The sequence below is a fragment of the Oncorhynchus keta genome, chromosome 22, assembly GCF_023373465.1.
Source record: "Oncorhynchus keta strain PuntledgeMale-10-30-2019 chromosome 22, Oket_V2, whole genome shotgun sequence".
In the NCBI taxonomy this organism is placed as follows: Eukaryota; Metazoa; Chordata; class Actinopteri; order Salmoniformes; family Salmonidae; genus Oncorhynchus; species Oncorhynchus keta.
In genome coordinates this window covers 40172095-40199668 of record NC_068442.1, presented here as the reverse complement: position 1 = coordinate 40199668, position 27574 = coordinate 40172095, and the positions used below count along the sequence as shown (strand labels likewise).

General features: G+C 46.6%; 1 long non-coding RNA gene across 1 annotated transcript in view; it reads right to left on the bottom strand.

Annotated features, from left to right (window-relative positions):
• Positions 1-22065: 22065 nt before the first annotated feature.
• LOC127910641 (uncharacterized) overlaps positions 22066-27574 on the bottom strand; it is a 19145-nt gene continuing 13636 nt past the window's right edge. The window contains exon 5 of the long non-coding RNA XR_008075589.1: positions 22066-22259. This is a non-coding gene — a long non-coding RNA (uncharacterized LOC127910641). The remainder of the gene's footprint in view (positions 22260-27574) is intronic.

Here is a 27574-nt window from a genome sequence, read left to right as displayed (position 1 = left end):
CCCCTCTCTCTCTCTCATGGGATATACCGCTCTCTCTCTCTCTCATGGGATATACCTCTCTCTCTCTCTCTCTCTCTCTCTCTCTCATGGGATATGGGATATCTCTCTCTCTCTCTCATGGGATATACCTCTCTCTCTCTCTCTCTCTCTCATGGGATATACCTCTCTCTCTCTCTCATGGGATATACCTCTCTCTCTCTCATGGGATATACCTCTCTCTCTCATGGGATATACCTCTCTCTCTCATGGGATATACCTCTCTCTCTCATGGGATATACCTCTCTCTCTCTCATGGGATATACCTCTATCTCTCTCTCATGGGATATACCTCTCTCTCATGGGATATACCTCGCTCTCTCTCTCTCTCTCTCTCTCTCTCATGGGATATACCCCCTCTCTCTCTCATGGGATATACCGCTCTCTCTCTCTCATGAGATATACCTCTCTCTCTCTCTCTCTCTCATGGGATATACCTCTCTCTCTCTCTCTCTCTCTCATGGGATATACCTCTCTCTCATGGGATATACCTCTCTCTCATGGGACATACCTCTCTCTCTCATGGGATATACCTCTCTCTCTCATGGGATATACCTCTCTCTCTCATGGGATATACCTCTCTCTCTCATGGGATATACCTCTCTCTCTCTCTCTCATGGGATATACCTCTCTCTCTCTCTCATGGGATATACCTCTCTCTCTCTCTCATGGGATATACCCTCTCTCTCTCTCTCTCTCTCTCTCATGGGATATACCTCTCTCTCTCTCTCATGGGATATACCTCTCTCTCTCTCTCTCTCTCATGGGATATACCACTCTGATGGGATATACCTCTCTCTCTCTCATGGGATATACCTTTCTCTCTCTCTCTCTCTCATGGGATATACCTCTCTCTCTCTCATGGGATATACCCCTCTCTCTCTCTCATGGGATATACCGCTCTCTCTCTCTCTCATGGGATATACCTCTCTCTCTCGCTCTCTCATGGGATATACCTCTCTCTCTCTCTCATGTGATATACCTCTCTCTCTCTCTCTCTCTCTCTCTCTCTCTCTCATGGGATATACCTCTCTCTCTCTCTCATGGGATATACCTCTCTCTCTCTCTCTCTCATGGGATATACTCTCTCTCTCTCTCTCTCTCTCTCTCATGGGATATACCTCTCTCTCTCTCATGGGATATACCTCTCTCTCTCTCTCTCTCTCATGGGATATACCACTCTCATGGGATATACCTCTCTCTCTCTCATGGGATATACCTTTCTCTCTCTCTCTCTCTCTCTCATGGGATATACCTCTCTCTCTCATGGGATATACCCCTCTCTCTCTCTCATGGGATATACCGCTCTCTCTCTCTCTCATGGGATATACCTCTCTCTCTCGCTCTCTCATGGGATATACCTCTCTCTCTCTCTCATGTGATATACCTCTCTCTCTCTCTCTCTCTCTCTCTCTCTCTCTCTCATGGGATATACCTCTCTCATGAGATATACCTCTCTCTCTCTCATGGGATATACCTCTCTCTCTCTCTCTCATGGGATATGCCTCTCTCTCTCATGGGATATACCCCTCTCTCTCTCTCATGGGATATACCGCTCTCTCTCTCTCTCATGGGATATACCTCTCTCTCTCTCTCTCTCATGGGATATACCTCTCTCTCTCATGGGATATACCTCTCTCTCTCTCTCTCTCTCTCTCTCTCTCTCTCTCTCTCGCTCTCTCTCTCGGTGCATGCTGGGTGTTTTTGGAGTTTGAGTGTTTGGTGTGGAAAGCTCTATCCTAACTAACTTTCTTGATTCTATTCTTTTCTTTACATGTTATTTTCTATGGTGGAGGGTTAATGCAATATTTGTTTTTAGCGGTATCCAAAGTTTCTTTTTTCAAAGTTAGGGTGGAAGAGGACAGAGTAACGTTCCGGGGGGTTGCAAGGTATAGTGTGCGCAATGGCTTCTCAGCCTAGTGCGCAAGAGACGCTGTCGATTCAGCATGGTTTCAGGTGTGTTCCTGAGAACGGAGTTAAGGTGGAGGAGGTTCTGCTCGCGGTCGGTGAACAGGTAGGAGCTGAGTTTATACATTCTGCTTCTAGAATGAACAAGGCTGTTGTTGTGTTCATGAAAAGAGCTAATTTGGTCGGTAGGCTAATTGCTAGCGGAATATTTGTAAGGGATGTGTTGGTGTCAATTTCACCTCTCTCTACCCCTTCAACAAGAGTTGTAGTGGCAAATTTGCCTCCGTTTATTACGGATGATCAAATTAGGAAAGAGCTGAGTCGTTTTGGTAAGTTTGCTAGCGGTTTCCGTGTACTGTCAGCAGGTTTTCAGGCAGATGCCGTTAAGCACGTTGTTTCATTCAGGAGGCAAGTGTTTATGTTTCTGAACAATAATGAGCAACAGCTAAATGTGCATTTTAAAGTGAGGCATGGGGAAGGGCTCTATGCAGGTTTTGCCAGCACAGATAGTCTACGGTGTTTTGAATGTGGGGATTTGGGGCACAAGAGCTTTGCGTGCCCACATAAAGGCCATAGACAAGGGGAGGGTACGAGCGCAAGGGGGAAATCGAGGTGAAAATGCAGGGGGTAAGGAGATGCAGACAGCAGAGGCTGGGCCTAGTCAGTCTAGAGATGGTGGTGTAGATGAGGCTGGGTCTAGTCAGGCTAGAGATGGTGGAGAAGCAGAGGCTGGGTCTAGTCAGGCTAGAGATGGTGGGGTAGCTGAGGCTGGGCCTAGACATGCTATGGAGGGTGGTATAGCTGAGGCTGGCCCTAGTCATGCTATGGAGGGTGTTGTAGCTGAGGCTGGCCCTAGTCATGCTATGGAGGGTGTTGTAGCTGAGGCTGGCCCTAGTCATGCTATGGAGGGTGGTGCAGATGATACTGCGTCTAGTCAGGTTTTTCTAGTGGATGAGGAGAGTATAGTGGGGAAGTGTAAGAGATTAGGGGAGGAGGAGGAGGGTGTCAAGAGGAAAAAGAAAAGGGTGTGGACAAAGGCACCATGGAAATGTTGCCTGTTGCTGTGGGTGAGGCCCTAACCAGAGAGAAAGGGCAGGTGGTCAGGGTGGGAGATAGAGAAGAGGAGGAAAGTGAGTCTGAGGAAGAGGATGAGGAGGTATTTTTTCAGACTCCTCTTCAATTGGCCCGGAGCTGACAGCCAGTCAACCAGAGGGGTCTAAGTACACGTTGAGAGAACTGACAAGGTTCCTGAATGAGACTAAGGGGAAAAAGTTAATCTTGAGGCTTTTTTCCTGATCCTAGAAAGTTTGTAAGATCAGTACAACATGCTATGAGAAATGAGGGGCATGGTGTCCTCTCACCCAAGAAACGGTTTAGGTTGAGGAAGTGGGTCACAACAGTGCGTAAAGGTTTACCTTCAGACACTGTTTAAATGTTTAATTTCTTACTGACACTGGGGCTTTTTGAGCTTTGCTATTGGTCTATTTCTCTGCTGGCTTTTCTCCCACTTCTTATGGAGACTCTTCGGGTAGGCTCGCTCAATATAAATGGCGCCAGAGATGCGGGAAAGAGGAGTGTGTTGAGTGAATATGTAAAACATAAACAAGTACAGGTGTTGTTTCTGCAGGAGACGCATAGTGATGTGGTGAATGAAGTTGATTGGGGGCTCTGGTGGAAAGGGGCAAGTGTGTTGAGCCATGGGACAAATCTTAGTGCAGGGGTGGCAGTCCTTTTTGCACCGGGTCTGGCTGTAAAAATTTGCTCCTCAAAGGAGGTGTGTAGGGGTAGGTTGCTTGTTGTTAAAGCAGAAATTAACAACATGTGTTTTGTCTTTATAAATGTGTATGCGCCTAACACAGGGAGAGAAAGAGGGGTTCTATTTGGGAGTCTTAGACAGGAACTCTCACAAGTAGCGCCTGAGGAGACGCTGGTGATCGGAGGTGACTGGAACTGTACAATGGATTTTACAAAAGACAGAAATGGGGAAGAGCCTCATTCAGTGTCAGTGGGAGTGTTAAGGGACATCTTTAATCAGTTTGACCTAGTGGATGTTTGGAGAACTAAACATCCAAACACAAGACAGTATACGTGGGTGAAGGTTTTTGGGGCTAGGGTGAGTGCAGCTCGACTTGATCGTTTTTACATGTCCAGGAATCAGAGCAATAGGCTTCTGAGTGCTACCATTCTCCCAGTGGGGTTTTCGGATCACCACATAACCATGGCTCGGCTGTCTATTTCACCAGGGCCCCGGCAGGCATCTTATTGGAAGTTCAATGTAAAGCTCTTACAAGATGCCACTTTTTGCTCAGGTTTCCAGACTTTTTGGGAAAGATGGGGGCAGCGAAGAGAGGAGTATGAGTCTCTGAGTCAGTGGTGGGATGTGGGGAAAGTGCAAATTCGGCTTTTCTGTCAACAGTACACAGCTCTCTCATCCTCAGAGGCTAGGAGAGTGTTGGGGAACTAGAGCGGTGTATTAGTGAGATGGAGGTAGAGATGGTGGGGCAAGGCAATGTAGGCCTCCAGGCTAACTTAGCCGAATTACGTAGGGACCTGGGCAGTTTTTTCCAGGTTAAAGCAAAGGGAGCACTTGTAAGAGCTAGGTTCTCCATGCTCAAGGAGATGGATGCTCCCAGCTCCTTCTTCTTTGGTTTGGAAAGACAGAGCAGTGAAGCCAAGGGTATGCATTGTCTACGGCTGTCTGATGGGCGGGTGACCTCTGTGGTGGGGGAGATGCGGGAGCGGACTGTGGAGTTTTATACTGAATTGTATAGGGCAGAAATGTGTGATCCTATGTGTGCTCAGGTCTTGTTCGCAGGACTCCTAAGCTCTCTCGGGCACAGAGGGATGAAATGGACATTCCTCTGTTGTCACATGAACTGGCAGAGGCAGTAACCCAGATGTCCCCGGTCGTGCACCCGGGGTTGATGGACTTCCAGTGGAATTTTACAAAAATTCTGGGGAACAATTGGACAGGATTTCTTTTGCGTGTTGCGAGAATGCGTAGGGGTAGGAGAGTTGCCGATGAGCTGCCGTCGGGCGGCTCTGACTCTCCTGCCCAAAAAAGGGGACTTGTGTGAACTTAAGAACTGGAGGCCTGTGGCATTACTCTGTGCGGACTACAAGATTTTTGCCAAGGTCCTCTCTAACAGACTGAAGTCCCATCTGGACTCTATAATACACAAGGACCAGACATATTGTGTACCGGGACGCTCAATCACGGACAACTTGTTCTTGATTAGGGACATGTTGGACTTGTCGAGAGGTTCTAATGTGAACTTTGGACTGGTCTCTTTAGATCAAGAGAAGGCTTTTGATAGAGTGGATCATGAGTATCTGTTTAATGCGATGTCTGTGTTTGGGTTTGGGAAGAGTTTTGTGACCTGTGTGAAGCTGTTGTATGCTGGGGCGTCATGTATGGTTAAGGTGGGAGGGGGGCTCAGTAGGCCAGTCTGGGTGAGACGGGGCATTAGACAAGGATGCCCTCTATCTGGGCAGCTGTACACACTAGCCATTGAGCCTTTTTTAGGACTGCTACGCAGGAGACTGCGGGGAGTGTGCTGGACAGGCATGGATGTGGTGACAGGAATTGCAGTCTCAGCATATGCAGATGATGTTTCTGTGATGGTCAGGGATGGGCAAGATATGCAGGAACTAGAGACCAGTCTGAAGGTGTATGAGGGAGCTTCATCAGCTAAGGTAAACTGGGGAAAGAGCAAAGCTCTGTTATGTGGGGCATGGGGGATAGGGCTCCTCCTCTGCTTCCAGGGGTTTGCAGTGGGGTTGTGAAGGGCTTAAAGTGTTGGGGGTGTACCTGGGCTCGGAGAGGTGGGTCAGCAAGAACTGGGAGGGGCTGACACAGGCAGTGGTGTCAAGACTGGCCAGGTGGAGGTGGCTCCTGTCCCAAGTGTCATATAGAGGGAGGGTGCTGATAATCAACAACCTGGTGGCATCTTCCTTGTGGCATAAACTGGCTGTCCTCAACCCCCGCCGGTCTGCTTGCAGACCTGCAACGCAAGCTGGTGGACTTTTTTGGTCGGGACATCACTGGCTGAAGGCAGCAGTTTTGTACATGACCGTCCACGAAGGAGGACAGGGCCTGGTGGAACTGGAGAGCAGGATGGCTGCTTTCAGACTAAAGGCGGTGCAGAGACTGCTGTACCACACTGATGTTGGCTGGAGGGAACCAGCATGCGCTGCTGAGGAGAGCTGGCGGATTAGGGTTGGACCGGCAGCTGTTCCTCATGAAGCTGGAGAGGCTGAGTACAGCAGGTCTCTCAGAGTTTTACTCTGCGGTGCTGAGGGCCTGGCAGCTGCTAAGGCCCACACGAGAAGGGGTGTGGAGCCTGGGCAGTGGGTGTGGGAGGAGCCCATCTTCCACAACCCAGCCATCCCTTTGAGATCGGTTCAGTCGGCCACCCTGCAGAGGCAACTGATGGCAGGGGTTTACAAAGGCTGGGTGACCTGAGACTGCTGGGAGAGGAGGGGTGGAAAACCCCGGAGGTCTTGGCGCAACAAACAGGAATAACGTCTCTTAGGCTGCTGGAGAGATTCCTGGAGGAGGTCCAGGAGGCACTGTCTGAGCCGGTAAGGGGGTGTTTGAGAGGCCAAAGGGAGAGGGGCCACCAATGTTCCCGCCACTGCAGGTGACGGCAGAGACTGGAGACTGGCAAGGGGGTCTGGAGGACTTGTTAGATTTTAACACTCCGAGCCTGGGGAGTTTGAGGGGTGGGAGGTAAAGCCCTCTACAACCTCTGCGTTAAGGTGAGGAGCATTAGAAGCCTAACAGGAGTGAAGGCACATCAGTGGCAGGGGGTATGTGGGGCGGAGAGTATGGTGGGTTTTAGATGGAGGGCGCTCTACAAACCCCCAGTACCAAAGAGGTCAGGGGACCTCCAGTGGAGGGTTCTTCATGGAGCCCTGGCCACTAACAGCTGGTTGGCACGGGTTGATCCGGGAATTGGGCAGGGGTGTCCTTTCTGTCAAATGAAAGAAACTGTAATTCATGTGTTTTCTGTGTGCACCAGGTTAATGCCATTAATGTCTCTGTTGGAATGTCTGTGTGACAGGTTGGGGGTGGTTTTTGCTGTTGGGATGTTTATAATGGGATACAGGTATTCGAGTAAGGAGAAAGAAAAATGTGTTTTGTTGAATTTTCTGTTTGCTCAGGCAAAGTTAGCTATTTGGCTAACAAGGAGGAACAGGGTCAAAGGTGGGGGGATAACAGACCCTTTACTACTGTTTCATGGGATGGTCTCTGCGCGCCTTAGGGTTGAGTTTGAGTTCTATAAAATGATCAAATGTGTGGAGATGTTTGAGGAGATATGGTCTGTTGGGGGGCTGTCTGTATTGCTGGGGAAGATGTTTTGGATATACGGTTGTAGGAGATGGTTTCTGTGTATTTTTATTTATTTTTTATTTATTTTAGGAGTGGGGGGTGAGTTTTAAATGAATTAAGAATGTTTCAATAAAGCAAGAACAAAAGTCAAAAAGTCTCTCTCTCTCTCTCTCTCTCTCTCTCGCTCTCTCTCTCTCATGGGATATACCTCTCTCTCTCATGGGATATACCTCTCTCTCTCTCTCTCTCTCATTGGATATACCTCTCTCTCTCTCTCATGGGATATACCTCTCTCTCTCTCTCTCATGGGATATACCTCTCTCTCATGGGATATACCTCTCTCTCTCTCTCTCATGGGATATACCTCTCTCTCTCATGGGATATACCTCTCTCTCTCTCTCTCATGGGATATACCTCTCTCTCTCTCTCATGGGATATACCTCTCTCTCTCTCTCTCTCTCATGGGATATACCTCTCTCTCTCTCATGGGATATACCTCTCTCTCTCTCTCTCTGGGATATCTCTCTCTCTCTCTCTCTCTCATGGGATATACCTCTCTCTCTCTCTCATGGGATATACCTCTCTCTCTCATGGGATATACCTCTCTCTGTCATGGGATATACCTCTCTCTCTCATGGGATATACCTCTCTCTCTCATGGGATATACCTCTCTCTCTCATGGGATATACCTCTCGCTCTCTCTCATGGGATATACTCTCTCTCTCTCATGGGATATACCTCTCTCTCTCATGGGATATACCTCTCTCTCTCTCATGGGATATACCTCTCTCTCTGGGTCTCATGGGATATACCTCTCGCTCTCTCTCATGGGATATACCTCTCATGGGATATACCTCTCTCTCTCTCATGGGATATACCTCTCTCTCTCATGGGATATACCTCTCTCTCTCTCTCATGGGATATACCTCTCTCTCTCTCTCATGGGATATACTCTCTCTCTCTCATGGGATATACCTCTCTCTCTCTCTCTCTCATGGGATATACTCTCTCTCTCTCATGGGATATACCTCTCTCTCTCATGGGATATACCTCTCTCTCTCTCTCATGGGATATACCTCTCTCTCTCTCTCATGGGATATACCTCTCTCTCTCTCTCTCTCATGGGATATACCTCTCTCTCTCATGGGATATACTCTCTCTCTCTCATGGGATATACCTCTCTCTCTCATGGGATATACCTCTCTCTCTCATGGGATATACTCTCTCTCTCTCTCTCATGGGATATACCTCTCTCTCTCTCTCATGGGATATACTCTCTCCCTCTCTCTCTCTCTCTCTCATGGGATATACTCTCTCTCTCATGGGATATACCTCTCTCTCTCTCTCATGGGATATACCTCTCTCTCTCTCTCATGGGATATACCTCTCTCTCTCATGGGATATCTCTCTCTCTCTCTCATGGGATATACCTCTCTCTCTCATGGGATATCTCTCTCTCTCATGGGATATACTCTCTCTCTCTCTCTCTCTCATGGGATATACCTCTCTCTCTCTCTCATGGGATATACCTCTCTCTCTCTCTCTCTCATGGGATATACTCTCTCTCTCTCATGGGATATACCTCTCTCTCTCTCTCATGGGATATACCTCTCTCTCTCTCTCATGGGATATACCTCTCTCTCTCTCTCATGGGATATACCTCTCTCTCTCATGGGATATCCTCTCTCTCTCTCTCTCTCATGGGATATACTCTCTCTCTCATGGGATATACTCTCTCTCTCTCATGGGATATACTCTCTCTCTCTCTCATGGGATATACCTCTCTCTCTCTCTGGGATATACCTCTCTCTCTCTCATGGGATATACCTCTCTCTCTCTCTCTCATGGGATATACTCCTCTCTCTCTCTCTCTCTCTCTCTCTCATGGGATATACTCTCTCTCTCTCTCTCTCTCATGGGATCTCTCTCTCTCTCTCTCTCTCTCATGGGATATACCTCTCTCTCTCTCATGGGATATACCTCTCTCTCTCTCATGGGATATACCTCTCTCTCTCTCATGGGATATACCTCTCTCTCTCATGGGATATACCTCTCTCTCTCTCTCATGGGATATACCTCTCTCTCTCTCTCATGGGATATACTCTCTCTCTCATGGGATATACCTCTCTCTCTCTCTCATGGGATATACCTCTCTCTCTCTCATGGGATATACCTCTCTCTCTCTCTCATGGGATATCTCTCTCTCTCTCATGGGATATACCTCTCTCTCTCTCTCTCTCTCTCTCATGGGATATACCTCTCTCTCTCTCATGGGATATCCTCTCTCTCTCATGGGATATCTCTCTCTCTCTCATGGGATATACCTCTCTCTCTCTCTCTCTCATGGGATATACCTCTCTCTCTCTCTCTCTCTCTCTCTCTCTCATGGGATATACCTCTCTCTCTCTCATGGGATATACCCTCTCTCTCTCTCATGGGATATACCTCTCTCTCTCTCTCTCATGGGATATACCTCTCTCTCTCTCTCTCTCTCTCTCTCTCATGGGATATACCTCTCTCTCTCTCATGGGATATACTCTCTCTCTCTCTCATGGGATATACCTCTCTCTCTCATGGGATATACCTCTCTCTCTCTACCTCTCTCTCTCATGGGATATCATGGGATATACTCTCTCTCTCTCATGGGATATACCTCTCCTCTCTCTCATGGGATATACCTCTCTCTCTCTCTCTCTCTCTCATGGGATATACCTCTCTCTCTCATGGGATATACTCTCTCTCTCATGGGATATACCTCTCTCTCTCTCATGGGATATACCTCTCTCTCTCTCATGGGATATACCTCTCTCTCTCATGGGATATACTCTCTCTCTCTCTCATGGGATATACTCTCTCTCATGGGATATACCTCTCTCTCTCATGGGATATACTCTCTCTCTCATGGGATATACCTCTCTCTCATGGGATATACCTCTCTCTCTCTCATGGGATATACCTCTCTCTCTCATGGGATATACCTCTCTCTCTCTCATGGGATATACCTCTCTCTCTCTCTCTCATGGGATATACCTCTCTCTCTCTCTCTCTCTCTCATGGGATATACCTCTCTCTCTCTCATGGGATATACCCTCTCTCTCTCTCATGGGATATACCCTCTCTCTCTCTCTCTCTCATGGGATATACTCTCTCTCTCTCTCATAGGATATACCTCTCTCTCTCTCTCATGGGATATCTCTCTCTCTCTCTCATGGGATATACTCTCTCTCTCTCTCATGGGATATCTCTCTCTCTCTCATGGGATATACCTCTCTCTCTCATGGATATACCTACCTCTCTCTCTCTCTCATGGGATATACCTCTCTCTCTCATGGGATATACTCTCTCTCTCTCATGGGATATACCTCTCTCTCTCATAGGATATACCTCTCTCTCATGGGATATACTCTCTCTCTCTCTCATGGGATATACCTCTCTCTCTCTCTCATGGGATATACTCTCTCTCTCTCTCTCATGGGATATCTCTCTCTCTCATGGGATATACTCTCTCTCTCTCTCTCTCATGGGATATACCTCCTCTCTCTCTCTCTCATAGGATATACCTCTCTCTCTCTCTCTCATGGGATATACTCTCTCTCTCTCTCTCTCATGGGATATACTCTCTCTCTCTCTCTCTCTCATGGGATATACCTCTCTCTCTCTCTCATGGGATATACCTCTCTCTCTCATGGGATATACCTCTCTCTCTCTCTCTCATGGGATATACCTCTCTCTCTCTCATGGGATATACTCTCTCTCTCTCATGGGATATACCTCTCTCTCTCTCTCATGGGATATACCTCTCTCTCTCTCTCATGGGATATACCTCTCTCTCTCATGGGATATACCTCTCTCTCTCTCTCTCATGGGATATACCTCTCTCTCTCTCTCTCATGGGATATACCTCTCTCTCTCTCATGTGATATACCTCTCTCTCTCTCTCTCTCTCTCTCTCATGGGATATACCTCTCTCTCTCTCTCTCATGGGATATACCTCTCTCTCTCTCATGGGATATACCTCTCTCTCTCTCTCTCTCATGGGATATACCTCTCTCTCTCTCTCTCATGGGATATACCTCTCTCTCTCATGGGATATACTCTCTCTCTCATGGGATATACCTCTCTCTCTCTCTCTCTCTCTCATGGGATATACTCTCTCTCTCTCTCTCATGCGATATACCTCTCTCTCTCTCTCTCTCTCTCTCATGGGATATACCTCTCTCTCTCTCTCATGGGATATACCTCTCTCTCTCTCATGGGATATACCTCTCTCTCTCTGGGATCTCTCTCTCTCTCATGGGATATACCTCTCTCTCTCATGGGATATACTCTCTCTCTCTCTCTCTCTCTCATGGGATATACCTCTCTCTCTCTCTCTCATGGGATATACCTCTCTCTCTCTCTCTCATGGGATATACCTCTCTCTCTCTCATGGGATATACTCTCTCTCTCTCTCTCTCTCATGGGATATACTCTCTCTCTCTCATGGGATATACCTCTCTCTCTCTCTCATGGGATATCTCTCTCTCTCTCATGGGATATACCTCTCTCTGGGATATCTCTCTCATGGGATATACCTCTCTCTCTCATGGGATATACCTCTCTCTCATGGGATATACCTCTCTCTCTCTCTCATGGGATATACCTCTCTCTCTCTCTCTCATGGGATATACCTCTCTCTCTCTCATGAGATATACCTCTCTCTCTCTCTCTCTCTCTCTCTCTCTCTCTCTCTCTCTCATGGGATATACCTCTCTCTCTCTCTCATGGGATATACCTCTCTCTCTCTCATGGGATATACCTCTCTCTCTCATGGGATATCTCTCTCTCTCTCTCTCTCATGGGATATACCTCTCTCTCTCTCTCATGGGATATACCTCTCTCTCTCTCTCATGGGATATACCTCTCTCTCTCATGGGATATACCTCTCTCTCTCTCTCTCATGGGATATACCTCTCTCTCTCTCTCTCTCTCTCTCTCTGGGATATACCTCTCTCTCTCTCTCATGGGATATACCTCTCTCTCTCTCTCATGGGATATACTCTCTCTCTCTCTCATGGGATATACCTCTCTCTCTCTCATGGGATATACCTCTCTCTCTCTCTCATCTCTCTCTCTCATGGGATATCTCTCTCTCTCATGGGATATACCTCTCTCTCTCTCATGGGATATACCTCTCTCTCTCTCTCTCATGGGATATACCTCTCTCTCTCTCTCATGGGATATACCTCTCTCTCTCATGGGATATCTCTCTCTCATGGGATATCTCTCTCTCTCTCTCTCTCATAGGATATACCTCTCTCTCTCTCTCTCTCATGGGATATACCTCCTCTCTCTCTCATGGGATATACCTCCTCCTCATGGGATATCTCTCTCTCTCTCATGGGATATACTCTCTCTCTCTCCTCTCTCTCTCATGGGATATACCTCTCTCTCTCTCATGGGATATACCTCTCTCTCTCTCTCTCTCTCATGGGATATACCTCTCTCTCTCATGGGATATACCTCTCTCTCTCTCTCATGGGATATACCTCTCTCTCTCTCATGGGATATACCTCTCTCTCTCTCATGGGATATACTCTCTCTCATGGGATATACCTCTCTCTCTCTCATGGGATATACCTCTCTCTCTCTCATGGGATATACCTCTCTCTCTCTGGGATATACCTCTCTCTCTCATGGGATATACCTCTCTCTCTCATGGGATATACCTCTCTCTCTCTCTCTCTCATGGGATATACTCTCTCTCTCTCTCATGGGATATACCTCTCTCTCTCTCTCATGGGATATACCTCTCTCTCTCTCTCATGGGATATACTCTCTCTCTCTCTCTCTCATGGGATATACTCTCTCTCTCATGGGATATACCTCTCTCTCTCTCTCTCTCATGGGATATACCTCTCTCTCTCTCTCATGGGATATACCTCTCTCTCTCTCTCTCATGGGATATACTCTCTCTCTCTCTCATGGGATATACTCTCTCTCTCTCATGGGATATACCTCTCTCTCTCTCATGGGATATACTCTCTCTCTCTCTCATGGGATATACCTCTCTCTCTCTCTCATGGGATATACCTCTCTCTCTCTCTCTCTCTCTCTCTCTCTCTGGGATATACCTCTCTCTCATGGGATATACCTCTCTCTCTCTCTCTCTCATGGGATATACCTCTCTCTCTCTCTCTCTCTCATGGGATATACTCTCTCTCTCTCATGGGATATACTCTCTCTCTCTCTCATGGGATATACCTCTCTCTCTCTCATGGGATATACCTCTCTCTCTCTCTCTCATGGGATATACTCTCTCTCTCTCATGGGATATACCTCTCTCTCTCTCTACCTCTCTCTCTCTCTCATGGGATATACCTCTCTCTCTCTCTCTCATGGGATATACCTCTCTCTCTCTCTCATGGGATATACCTCTCTCTCTCTCATGGGATATACTCTCCTCTCTCTCTCTCTCATGGGATATCTCTCTCTCTCATGGGATATCTCTCTCTCTCATGGGATATACCTCTCTCTCTCTCATGGGATATACCTCTCTCTCTCTCATGGGATATACCTCTCTCTCTCTCTCATGGGATATACCTCTCTCTCTCTCTCATGGGATATACTCTCTCTCTCTCATGGGATATACCTCTCTCTCTCTCTCATGGGATATACCTCTCTCTCTCATGGGATATACCTCTCTCTCTCTCTCATGGGATATACCTCTCTCTCTCTCTCATGGGATATACCTCTCTCTCTCTCATGGGGATATCTCTCTCTCTCTCTCTCATGGGATATACCTCTCTCTCTCTCTCATGGGATATACCTCTCTCTCTCTCTCTCTCATGGGATATACCTCTAGGATCTCTCTCTCATGGGATATCTCTCTCTCTCATGGGATATACCTCTCTCTCTCTCTCATGGGATATACCTCTCTCTCTCTCTCTCATGGGATATACCTCTCTCTCTCTCTCTCTCTCTCATGGGATATACTCTCTCTCTCTCATGGGATATACCTCTCTCTCATGGGATATACCTCTCTCTCTCTCTCATGGGATATACTCTCTCTCTCTCTCTCATGGGATATACCTCTCTCTCTCTCTCTCATGGGATATACCTCTCTCTCTCTCATGGGATATACTCTCTCTCTCTCTCTCATGGGATATACCTCTCTCTCTCATGGGATATACCTCTCTCTCTCATGGGATATACCTCTCTCTCTCTCATGGGATATACTCTCTCTCTCTCTCTCTCATGGGATATACCTCTCTCTCTCTCATGGGATATCTCTCTCTCTCTCATGGGATATACCTCTCTCTCTCATGGGATATCTCTCTCTCTCATAGGATATACCTCTCTCTCTCATGGGATATACCTCTCTCTCTCATGGGATATACCTCTCTCTCTCTCTCATGGGATATACTCTCTCTCTCTCTCTCTCTCTCTCATGGGATATACCTCTCTCTCTCTCTCATGGGATATACCTCTCTCTCTCTCTCTCATGGGATATACCTCTCTCTCTCATGGGATATACCTCTCTCTACCTCTCTCTCTCTCATGGGATATACCTCTCTCTCTCATGGGATATACCTCTCTCTCTCTCATGGGATATACCTCTCTCTCTCTGGGATATCTCTCTCTCTCATGGGATATACCTCTCTCTCTCTCTCATGGGATATACTCTCTCTCTCTCTCTCATGGGATCTCTCTCTCTCATGGGATATACCTCTCTCTCTCTCATGGGATATACCTCTCTCTCTCTCATGGGATATACCTCTCTCTCTCTCTCTCATGGGATATACCTCTCTCTCTCTCTCATGGGATATACCTCTCTCTCTCTCTCATGGGATCTCTCTCTCTCTCTCTCTCATGGGATATACTCTCTCTCTCTCTCTCTCTCTCATGGGATATATCTCTCTCTCTCTCTCTCTCTCATGGGATATATCTCTCTCTCTCTCTCTCTCTCTCCTCTCTCTCTCTCTCTCATGGGATATACCTCTCTCTCTCTCATGGGATATACCTCTCTCTCTCTCTCATGGGATATACCTCTCTCTCTCCTGGGATATACCTCTCTCTCTCTCTCATGGGATATACCTCTCTCTCTCTCATGGGATATACCCTCTCTCTCTCTCTCATGGGATATACCTCTCTCTCTCTCATGGGATATACTCTCTCTCTCTCATGGGATATACTCTCTCTCTCTCTCTCTCTCTCTCTCTCATGGGATATCTCTCTCTCTCATGGGATATACCTCTCTCTCTCTCTCATGGGATATACCTCTCTCTCTCATGGGATATACTCTCTCTCTCTCATGGGATATACCTCTCTCTCTCTCTCTCATGGGATATACTCTCTCTCTCATGGGATATACCTCTCTCTCTCATGGGATATACTCTCTCTCTCTCTGGGATATGGGATCTACTCTCTCTCTCATGGGATATACCTCTCTCTCTCATGGGATATACCTCTCTCTCTCTCTCATGGGATATACCTCTCTCTCTCTCTCATGGGATATACCTCTCTCTCTCTCATGGGATATACCTCTCTCTCTCTGGGATCTCTCTCTCTCATGGGATATACTCTCTCTCTCTCATGGGATATACCTCTCTCTCTCTCTCATAGGATATACTCTCTCTCTCTCTCATGGGATATACTCTCTCTCTCTCTCTACTCTCTGGGATATCTCTCTCTCTCATGGGATATACCTCTCTCTCTCATGGGATATACCTCTCTCTCTCTCTCATGGGATATACTCTCTCTCTCATGGGATATACCTCTCTCTCTCATGGGATATACTCTCTCTCTCTCTCTCATGGGATATACCTCTCTCTCTCTCTCTCTCATGGGATATACCTCTCTCTCTCTCATGGGATATACCTCTCTCTCTCATGGGATATCTCTCTCTCTCTCTGGGATATCTCTCTCTCTCTCATGGGATATACTCTCTCTCTCTCTCATGGGATATACCTCTCTCTCTCTCTCTTCATGGGATATACCTCTCTCTCTCATGGGATATCTCTCTCTCTCATGGGATATACCTCTCTCTCTCTCTCATGGGATATACCTCTCTCTCTCATGGGATATACCTCTCTCTCTCTCTCTCTCTCTCTCTCTCTCTCATAGGATATACCTCTCTCTCTCTCTCTCATGGGATATACCTCTCTCTCTCTCTCTCATGGGATATACCTCTCTCTCTCTCATGGGATATACCTCTCTCTCTCTCTCTCTCTCTCTCTCTCTCATGGGATATACTCTCTCTCTCTCATGGGATATACCCCTCTCTCTCTCTCATGGGATATACCTCTCTCTCTCTCTCTCTCTCATAGGATATACCTCTCTCTCTCTCTCTCATGGGATATACCTCCTCTCTCTCTCATGGGATATACTCTCTCTCTCTCTCTCTCTCTCTCTCTGGGATCTCTCTCTCTCTCATGGGATATACCTCTCTCTCATGGGATATACCTCTCTCTCTCTCATGGGATATACCTCTCTCTCTCTCTCATGGGATATACTCTCTCTCTCTCATGGGATATACTCTCTCTCTCATGGGATATACCTCTCTCTCTCATGGGATATACCTCTCTCTCTCTCTCATGGGATATACCTCTCTCTCTCTCTCTCATAGGATATACCTCTCTCTCTCTCATGGGATATACTCTCTCTCTCTCTCTCATGGGATATACTCTCTCTCTCTCTCTCATGGGATATACTCTCTCTCTCTCTCATGGGATATACCTCTCTCTCTCTCTCTCATGGGATATACCTCTCTCTCTCTCTCTCTCTCTCTCATGGGATATACTCTCTCTCTCTCTCATGGGATATACCCTCTCTCTCTCTCATGGGATATACCTCTCTCTCTCTCTCTCTCTCTCTGGGATATCTCTCTCTCTCTCTCTCTCATGGGATATACCTCTCTCTCTCTCTCTCTCATGGGATATACCTCTCTCTCTCATGGGATATACCTCTCTCTCTCTCATGGGATATACCTCTCTCTCTCTCTCATGGGATATACCTCTCTCTCTCTCTCTCATGGGATATACCTCTCTCTCTCTCTCATGGGATATACCTCTCTCTCTCATGGGATATACCTCTCTCTCTCTCTCTCTCATGGGATATACCTCTCTCTCTCATGGGATATCTCTCTCTCTCTCATGGGATATACCTCTCTCTCTCTCCTCTCTCTCTCTCTCATGGGATATACTCTCTCTCTCTCTCATGGGATATACCTCTCTCTCTCTCTCATGGGATATACCTCTCTCTCTCATGGGATATACCTCCTCTCTCTCTCTCATGGGATATACCTCTCTCTCATCTCATGGGATATACCTCTCTCTCTCTCATGGGATATACCTCTCTCTCTCTCTCTCATGGGATATACCTCTCTCTCTCTCTCTCATAGGATATACCTCTCTCTCTCTCATGGGATATACCTCTCTCTCTCATGGGATATACCTCTCTCTCTCTCATGGGATATACCTCTCTCTCTCTCTCTCTCTCATGGGATATACCTCTCTCTCTCATGGGATATCTCTCTCTCTCTCATGGGATATACCTCTCTCTCATGGGATATACCTCTCTCTCTCTCATGGGATATACCTCTCTCTCTCATGGGATATCTCTCTCTCTCATGGGATATACCTCTCTCTCTCTCTCTCTCTCATGGGATATACCTCTCTCTCTCATGGGATATACCTCTCTCTCTCTCATGGGATATACCTCTCTCTCTCTCTCATGGGATATACCTCTCTCTCTCTCATGGGATCTCTCTCTCTCTCTCTCTCTCTCATGGGATATCTCTCTCTCTCTCTCTCTCTCATGGGATATACCTCTCTCTCTCTCTCATGGGATATACTCTCTCTCTCTCTCTCATGGGATATACCTCTCTCTCTCATGGGATATACTCTCTCTCTCTCTCATGGGATATACTCTCTCTCTCTCTACCTCTCTCTCTCATGGGATATACTCTCTCTCTCTCATGGGATATACCTCTCTCTCTCATGGGATATACCTCTCTCTCTCTCATGGGATATACTCTCTCTCTCTCTCTCTCTCTCTCATGGGATATACCTCTCTCTCTCTCATGGGATATCTCTCTCTCTCTCATGGGATATACCTCTCTCTCTCTCTCATGGGATATACCTCTCTCTCTCTCTCTCTCTCATGGGATATACCTCTCTCTCTCTCTCATGGGATATACTCTCTCTCTCTCTCTCATGGGATATACCTCTCTCTCTCTCTCTCTCTCTCTGGGATATCTCTCTCTCATGGGATATCTCTCTCTCTCTCATGGGATATACCTCTCTCTCTCTCTCTCTCTCTCATGGGATATACCTCTCTCTCTCTCTCTCTCTCATGGGATATACCTCTCTCTCTCTCTCTCTCTCTCATAGGATATACCTCTCTCTCTCATGGGATATACCTCTCTCTCTCTCATGGGATATACCTCTCTCTCTCTCTCATGGGATATACCTCTCTCTCTCTCATGGGATATACTCTCTCTCTCTCTCTCATGGGATATCTCTCTCTCTCTCATGGGATATACCTCTCTCTCTCTCATGGGATATACCTCTCTCTCTCATGGGATATACCTCTCTCTCTCATGGGATATACCTCTCTCTCATGGGATATCTCTCTCTCATAGGATATCTCTCTCTCTCATGGGATATACCTCTCTCTCTCATGGGATATACCTCTCTCTCTCATGGGATATACCTCTCTCTCTCTCTCATGGGATATACTCTCTCTCTCTCTCTCTCTCATGGGATATACCTCTCTCTCTCTCTCATCAGGATATACCTCTCTCTCTCTCTCATGGGATATACCTCTCTCTCTCTCTCTCTCTCTCATGGGATATACCTCTCTCTCTCTCTCATAGGATATACTCTCTCTCTCTCTCTCTCTCATGGGATATACCTCTCTCTCTCTCTCTCATGGGATATACCTCTCTCTCTCTCTGGGATATACATGGGATATACCTCTCTCTCTCTCTCATGGGATATACCTCTCCTCTCTCTCTCTCTCATGGGATATCTCTCTCTCTCTCTCTCTCATGGGATATACCTCTCTCTCTCTCATGGGATATCTCTCTCTCTCATGGGATATACTCTCTCTCTCTCATGGGATATACCTCTCTCTCTCTCTCTCTCTCATGGGATATACCTCTCTCTCTCTCATGGGATATACTCTCTCTCTCTCTCTCTCATAGGATATACCTCTCTCTCTCTCTCATGGGATATACTCTCTCTCTCTCTCATGGGATATACCTCTCTCTCTCTCATGGGATATACCTCTCTCTCTCTCTCATGGGATATACCTCTCTCTCTCATGGGATATACCTCTCTCTCTCATGGGATCTCTCTCTCTCATGGGATATACTCTCTCTCTCTCATAGGATATCTCTCTCTCTCTCATGGGATATACCTCTCTCTCTCTCTCTCATGGGATATACCTCTCTCTCTCTCTCTCTCTCTCTCTCTCTCTCATGGGATATACCTCTCTCTCTCATGGGATATACTCTCTCTCTCTCTCTGGGATCTCTCTCATGGGATATACCTCTCTCTCTCTCTCATGGGATATACCTCTCTCTCTCTCATAGGATATACCTCTCTCTCTCTCTCTCTCATGGGATATACCTCTCTCTCTCTCTCTCATGGGATATACCTCTCTCTCTCTCTCTCTCTCTCTCATGGGATATACTCTCTCTCTCTCTCTCTCTCATGGGATATACCTCTCTCTCTCTCTCTCATCTCTCTACCTCTCTCTCTCTCATGGGATATACCTCTCTCTCTCTCTCATGGGATATACCTCTCTCTCTCTCTCTCTCTCTCATGGGATATACCTCTCTCTCTCTCCTCTCTCTCTCTCTCTCTCATGGGATATACCTCTCTCTCTCTCTCATGGGATATACCTCTCTCTCTCTCATGGGATATACCTCTCTCTCTCTCTCTCATGGGATATCTCTCTCTCTCTGGGATATACCTCTCTCTCTCTCATGGGACCTCTCTCTCTCTCTCTCATGGGATATACTCTCTCTCTCTCATGGGATATACCTCTCTCTCTCTCTCATGGGATATACCTCTCCTCTCTCTCTCATGGGATATCTCTCTCTCTCATGGGATATACTCTCTCTCTCTCATGGGATATACTCTCTCTCTCTCATGGGATATACTCTCTCTCTCTCATGGGATATACCTCTCTCTCTCATGGGATATACCTCTCTCTCTCTCTCATGGGATATACCTACTCTCTCTCTCTCATGGGATATACCTCTCTCTCTCTCATGGGATATACCTCTCTCTCTCATGGGATATACCTCTCTCTCTCTCTCTCTCTCTCATGGGATATACCTCTCTCTCTCTCTCATGGGATATACTCTCTCTCTCTCTCTCATGGGATATACTCTCTCTCTCTCTCTCTCTCTCTGGGATATACCTCTCTCTCTCTCTCTCATGGGATATACCTCTCTCTCTCATGGGATATCTCTCTCTCTCATGGGATATACCTCTCTCTCTCATGGGATATCTCTCTCTCTCATGGGATATACCTCTCTCTCTCATGGGGATATACCTCTCTCTCTCTCTCTCATGGGATATCTCTCTCTCTCTCATGGGATATACCTCTCTCTCTCTCATGGGATATACTCTCTCTCTCTCATGGGATATACCTCTCTCTCTCTCTCTCTCTCTCATGGGATATACCTCTCTCTCATCTCTCTCTCTCTCTCTCTCTCATGGGATATACTCTCTCTCTCTCATGGGATATACTCTCTCTCTCTCTCTCTCTCTCTCTCTCTCATGGGATATACCTCTCTCTCTCTCTCTCATGGGATATACCTCTCTCTCTCTCATGGGATATACCTCTCTCTCTCTCATGGGATATACCTCTCTCTCTCTCATGGGATATATCTCTCTCTCTCTCTCTCTCTCTCTCTCTCTCATGGGATATACTCTCTCTCTCTCTCTCATGGGATATACTCTCTCTCTCTCTCATGGGATATACCTCTCTCTCTCTCTCTCTCTCTCTCTCATGGGATATACCTCTCTCTCTCATGGGATATACCTCTCTCTCTCTCATGGGATATACTCTCTCTCTCTCATGGGATATACTCTCTCTCTCTCTCTCATGGGATATACTCTCTCTCTCTATACCTCTCTCTCTCTCATGGGATATACCTCTCTCTCTCTCATGGGATCTCTCTCATAGGATATACCTCTCTCTCTCTCTCATGGGATATACCTCTCTCTCTCTCATGGGATATACCTCTCTCTCTCTCTCATGGGATATACCTCTCTCTCTCTCTCTCTCTCTCATGGGATATACCTCTCTCTCTCTCTCATAGGGGATCTCTCTCTCTCTCTCTCTCTCTCTCATGGGATATACCTCTCTCTCTCTCATGGGATATACCTCTCTCTCTCTCTCATGGGATATACTCTCTCTCTCTCATGGGATATACCTCTCTCTCTCATGGGATATACCTCTCTCTCTCTCTCATGGGATATACCTCTCTCTCTCATAGGATATACTCTCTCTCTCTCATGGGATATACTCTCTCTCTCTCTCTCATGGGATATACCTCTCTCTCTCTCTCTCATAGGATATACCTCTCTCTCTCTCTCATGGGATATACCTCTCTCTCTCTCTCATGGATATACCTCTCTCTCTCATGGGATATACTCTCTCTCTCTCATAGGATATACATGGGATCTCTCTCTCTCTCATGGGATATACCTCTCTCTCTCTCTCTCTCTCATGGGATATACCTCTCTCTCTCATGGGATATACTCTCTCTCTCTCATAGGATATACCTCTCTCTCTCTCTCTCATGGGATATACCTCTCTCTCTCTCTCATGGGATATACCTCTCTCTCTCTCTCATGGGATATACCTCTCTCTCTCTCTCATGGGATATACCTCTCTCTCTCTCTCTCTCTCTCTCTCTCATGGGATATACCTCTCTCTCTCTCATGGGATATACCTCTCTCTCTCTCATGGGATATACCTCTCTCTCTCTCTCTCTCTCATGGATATACCTCTCTCTCTACCTCTCTCTCTCATGGGATATACCTCTCTCTCTCTCTCTCTCATGGGATATACCTCTCTCTCTCATGGGATATACCTCTCTCTCTCTCATGGGATATACCTCTCTCTCTCATGGGATATACCTCTCTCTCTCATGGGATATACCTCTCTCTCTCATGGGATATACTCTCTCTCTCTCATGGGATATACCTCTCTCTCTCTCTCATGGGATATACCTCTCTCTCTCTCTCATGGGATATACTCTCTCTCTCTCATGGGATATACCTCTCTCTCTCTCATGGGATATATCTCTCTCTCTCTCTCATGGGATATACCTCTCTCTCTCATGGGATATCTCTAGGATCTCTCTCTCTCTCATGGGATATACTCTCTCTCTCTCTCATGGGATATACCTCTCTCTCTCATGGGATATACCTCTCTCTCTCTCTCTCTCATGGGACCTCTCTCTCTACTCTCTCTCTCTCTCTCTGGATATAGGATATCTCTCTCATGGGATATACTCTCTCTCTCTCTCATGGGATATACCTCTCTCTCTCATGGGATATCTCTCTCTCTCATGGGATATACTCTCTCTCTCTCTCTCTCTCTCATGGGATATACTCTCTCTCTCTGGGATATACCTCTCTCTCTCTCTCATGGGATATACCTCTCTCTCATGGGATATACCTCTCTCTCTCTCATGGGATATACCTCTCTCTCTCTCTCTCATGGGATATACCTCTCTCTCTCTCTCATGGGATATACCTCTCTCTCTCTCTCTCATGGGATATACCTCTCTCTCTCTCTCTCTAGGATATACTCTCTCTCTCTCTCATGGGATATACTCTCTCTCTCTCATGGGATATACCTCTCTCTCTCATAGGATATACCTCTCTCTCTCTCTCTCTCTCATGGGATATACCTCTCTCTCTCTCATGGGATATACCTCTCTCTCTCTCTCTCTCTCATGGGATATACCTCTCTCTCTCTCTCTCATACCTCTCTCTCTCATGGGATATACCTCTCTCTCTCTCTCTCTCTCTCTCTCATGGGATATATCTCTCTCTCTCTCATGGGATATACCTCTCTCTCTCTCTCATGGGATATCTCTCTCTCTCTCATGGGATATACCTCTCTCTCTCTCTCTCTCTCTCTCATGGGATATACCTCTCTCTCTCTCATGGGATATACTCTCTCTCTCTCATGGGATATACTCTCTCTCTCTCATGGGATATACTCTCTCTCTCTCTCTCAGGATATACCTCTCTCTCTCATGGGATATACCTCTCTCTCTCTCATGGGATATACCTCTCTCTCTCTCTCTCATGGGATATACCTCTCTCTCTCTCTCATGGGATATACCTCTCTCTCTCTCTCTCTCTCTCTAGGATCTCTCTCTCTCTCTCTCTCTCTCTCATGGGATATACCTCTCTCTCTCATGGGATATACTCTCTCTCTCTCATGGGATATACCTCTCTCTCTCTCTCATGGGATATACCTCTCTCTCTCTCTCTCTCTCTCTCTCATAGGATATACCTCTCTCTCTCTCATGGGATATACCTCTCTCTCTCTCTCTCTCATAGGATATCTCTCTCATGGGATCTCTCTCTCTCTCTCTCTCTCTCTCTCTCATGGATATACCTCTCTCTCTCTCTCATGGGATATACCTCTCTCTCTCTCATGGGATATCTCTCTCTCTCATGGGATATACTCTCTCTCTCTCTCATGGATATACCTCTCTCTCTCTCTCATGGGATATACCTCTCTCTCTCTCTCATGGGATATACCTCTCTCTCTCTCTCATGGGATATACCTCTCTCTCTCATGGGATATCTCTCTCTCTCATGGGATATACCTCTCTCTCTCTCTCTCATGGGATATACTCTCTCTCTCTCTCTCATGGGATATACTCTCTCTCTCTCTCAGGATATACCTCTCTCTCTCATGGGATATACCTCTCTCTCTCTCATGGGATATACCTCTCTCTCTCTCTCATAGGATATACTCTCTCTCTCTCTCTCTCATGGGATATACCTCTCTCTCTCTCATGGGATATACCTCTCTCTCTCTCATGGGATATACTCTCTCTCTCTCATGGGATATACATCTCTCTCTCTCTCTCTCTCTCATGGGATATCTCTCTCTCTCTCTCTCTCATGGGATATCTCTCTCTCTCTCATGGGATATACCTCTCTCTCTCTCTCTCTCTCTCTCTCTCATGGGATATCTCTCTCTCTCATAGGATATACCTCTCTCTCTCTCTCTCTCTCTCATGGGATATACCTCCTCTCTGGGATCTCTCTCTCTCATGGGATATACCTCTCTCTCTCTCTCTAGGATATACCTCTCTCTCTCATGGGATATACCTCTCTCTCTCTCTCATGGGATATACCTCTCTCTCTCTCTCTCTCTCATAGGATATACCTCTCTCTCTCATGGGATATCTCTCTCTCTCTCATAGGATATACCTCTCTCTCTCTCTCTCTCATGGGATATACCTCTCTCTCTCTCATAGGATATACCTCTCTCTCATGGGATATACCCTCTCTCTCTCTCAAGGGATATCTCTCTCTCTCTCATGGGATATACCTCTCTCTCTCTCTCTCTCTCTCTCTCTCTCTCATAGGATATACTCTCTCTCTCTCTCTCTCATGGGATATACCTCTCTCTCTCTCTCATGGGATATACCTCTCTCTCTCATGGGATATACCTCTCTCTCTCTCATGGGATACCTCTCTCTCTCTCTCTCTCTCTAGGATCTCTCTCTCATAGGATATACCTCTCTCTCTCATGGGATATACCTCTCTCTCTCATGGGATATACCTCTCTCTCTCTCTCTCATGGGATATACCTCTCTCTCTCTCATGGGATATACCTCTCTCTCTCTCTCTCTCTCTCTCATGGGATATACCTCTCTCTCTCTCTCATGGGATATACCTCTCTCTCTCATGGGATATCTCTCTCTCTCTCTCTCTCATGGGATATACCTCTCTCTCTCATGGATATACCTCTCTCTCTCTCTCTCTCATGGGATATACTCTCTCTCTCTCTCATGGGATATACCTCTCTCTCTCTCTCTCTCTCTCTCTCTCTCTCTACCTCTCTCTCTCTCATGGGATATACTCTCTCTCTCTCTCTCATGGGATATACCTCTCTCTCTCTCTCATGGGATATACCTCTCTCTCTCATGGGATCTCTCTCTCTCTCTCATGGGATATACCTCTCTCTCTCTCTCTCTCATGGGATATACCTCTCTCTCTCATGGGATATACCTCTCTCTCTCTCTCATGGGATATACCTCTCTCTCTCTCTCATGGGATATACCTCTCTCTCTCTCATGGGATATCTCTCTCTCTCTCTCTCTCTCTCTCATGGGATATACCTCTCTCTCTCATGGGATATACCTCTCTCTCTCTCATGGGATATACCTCTCTCTCTCTCTCTCTCTCTCATGGGATATACCTCTCTCTCTCTCTCTCTCTCATAGGATATACCTCTCTCTCTCTCATGGGATATACCTCTCTCTCTCATGGGATATACCTCTCTCTCTCTCTCATGGGATATACCTCTCTCTCTCTCTCATGGGATATACCTCCTCTCTCTCTCTCATGGGATATACCTCTCTCTCTCTCTCTCCTCTCTCTCTCTCTCATAGGATATCTCTCTCTCTCTCTCTCTCTCATGGGATATACTCTCTCTCTCTCTCATAGGATATACCTCTCTCTCTCATGGGATATACCTCTCTCTCTCTAGGATCTCCTCTCTCTCTCTCATGGGATATACCTCTCTCTCTCTCATGGGATATACCTCTCTCTCTCATGGGATATACCTCTCTCTCTCTCATGGGATATACCTCTCTCTCTCTCTCTCATGGGATATACCTCTCTCTGTCTCTCTCTCTCTCTCTCTCTCATGGGATATCTCTCTCTCTCTCTCTCTCTCTCTCTCATGGGATATACCTCTCTCTCTCTCATGGATATACCTCTCTCTCTCTCTCTCTCTCTCTCTCTCTCTCATTAGGATATACCTCTCTCTCTCTCTCTCTCATGGGATATACCTCTCTCTCTCATGGGATATACCTCTCTCTCTCATGGGATATACCTCTCTCTCTCATGGGATATACCTCTACCTCTCTCTCTCTCATGGGATATACTCTCTCTCTCTCTCATGGGGATATACCTCCTCTCTCTCATGGGATATACCTCTCTCTCTCATGGGATATACCTCTCTCTCTACCTCTCTCTCATGGGATATACCTCTCTCTCTCATGGGATATACCTCTCTCTCTCTCTCTCTCTCTCTCATGGGATATCTCTCTCTCTCTCCTCTCTCTCTCTCTCATGGGATATACCTCTCTCTCTCTCTCATGGATATACCCTCTCTCTCTCTCTCTCATGGGATATACCTCTCTCTCTCATGGGATATCTCTCTCTCTCTCATAGGATATACCTCTCTCTCTCTCATAGGATATACCTCTCTCTCTCTCTCTCTCATAGGATATACCTCTCTCTCTCTCATGGGATATACCTCTCTCTCTCTCTCTCTCATGGGATATACCTCTCTCTCTCACTCATGGGATATACCTCTCTCTCTCTCTCTCTCTCATGGGATATACCTCTCTCTCTCTCATGGGATATACCTCTCTCTCTCTCTCATGGGATATACCTCTCTCTCATGGGATATACCTCTCTCTCTCTCATGGGATATCTCTCTCTCTCTCTCTCTCTCTCTCTCTCTCATAGGATATACCTCTCTCTCTCTCTCTCTCTCTCTCATGGGATATACCTCTCCTCTCTCTCTCTCTCTCTCATGGGATATACCTCTCTCTCTCATGGGATATCTCTCTCTCTCATGGGATATGCCTCTCTCTCTCTCATGGGATATCTCTCTCTCTCATGGGATATACCTCTCTCTCTCTCTCTCTGGGATATCTCTCATGGGATATCTCTCTCTCTCATGGGATATCTCTCTCTCTCATGGGATATACCCCTCTCTCTCTCTCTCATGGGATATACCTCTCTCTCTCATGGGATATACCTCTCTCTCTCTCTCATGGGATATACTCTCTCTCCTCTCTCTCTCTCTCATGGATATACTCTCTCTCTCTCTGGATATACCTCCTCTCTCTCTTGGGATATACCTCTCTCTCTCATGGGATATACCTCTCTCTCTCTCATGGGATATACCTCTCTCTCATGGGATATACCTCTCTCTCTCTCTCTCTCTCATAGGATATACCTCCTCTCTCTCTCATGGGATATACTCTCTCTCTCTCATGGGATATACCTCTCTCTC